Consider the following 875-nt stretch of genomic DNA (forward strand, 5'->3'; position numbering starts at 1 on the left):
ACCCTGGCTCCTTGTATTAGAGAATGGTATTAAAATCTTACATGTGTGAACTAAATGTGTTTAATAGACTGTGCAAGCAAGTATATGCATGTATTCCAACTATGTATATACACCTAATTGCCAAGATTTCTGTGTGGGCTTTAAGATGGCAGCGTAGGAGGATGCTGGGCTCACCACGTCCTGTTGATCACTTAGATTCCACCCACATCTGCCTAAATAAATAACCCAGAAAACTTCCAGAAGGCTAGCAGAATGGACTCTCTGGAGCCAAGCATAGACAAGAGGTCTACGGAAGAGGGTAGGAAGGGTGGAGAGGTGGCGTGCACTACATGGATTGGTGGGAAGGAGGTGGGGTGATGGAGGGGCAGCTGGCCCGGCAAGGCAGAGCCCCCAAGACTGACTTGCAAAAGCAGAGGGGCAGGACTGCATGAGTTCTGACAGCCAGCAGGACTTATCTGGAATGTTATAAGTCAACAGCTCTGCTCGGAGAGTGGGAGGGAGAGTGGACACCGGGAGGGAGAGGTGTTGAGCCCCAGAAGACAGAGGTCAGCTTGGAGGGAGAACAAAGGCGCTGGCCAGCAGCATCTCCCTCTCCCATCGCCCAGGCAAAATCCCAAAGGGAACCAGTTCCCATCACCAAAATTGCTTCCACCGCACAAACACCCAATGTTGTGCTTCTGTGGATCCATCCCTCCGATGGGCCTGCCTCCCTCCCAGTGCTACAGGGCCCCTCCTGCAGGGGACCACCATCAGCAAAGCGAGCTGAGCCTGCCCCTCCCGCCCCTGTGCACCTTGCAGATCCACCCCAGGTAATACACCAGATCGCATCCAGGCTACACCACAAGCCTGGCAGTGTGCAAGTAGCCCAGACAGGG

This window comes from Panthera tigris (assembly GCF_018350195.1).
Source record: "Panthera tigris isolate Pti1 chromosome A3 unlocalized genomic scaffold, P.tigris_Pti1_mat1.1 chrA3_random_Un_scaffold_61, whole genome shotgun sequence".
Lineage (NCBI taxonomy): Eukaryota > Metazoa > Chordata > Mammalia > Carnivora > Felidae > Panthera > Panthera tigris.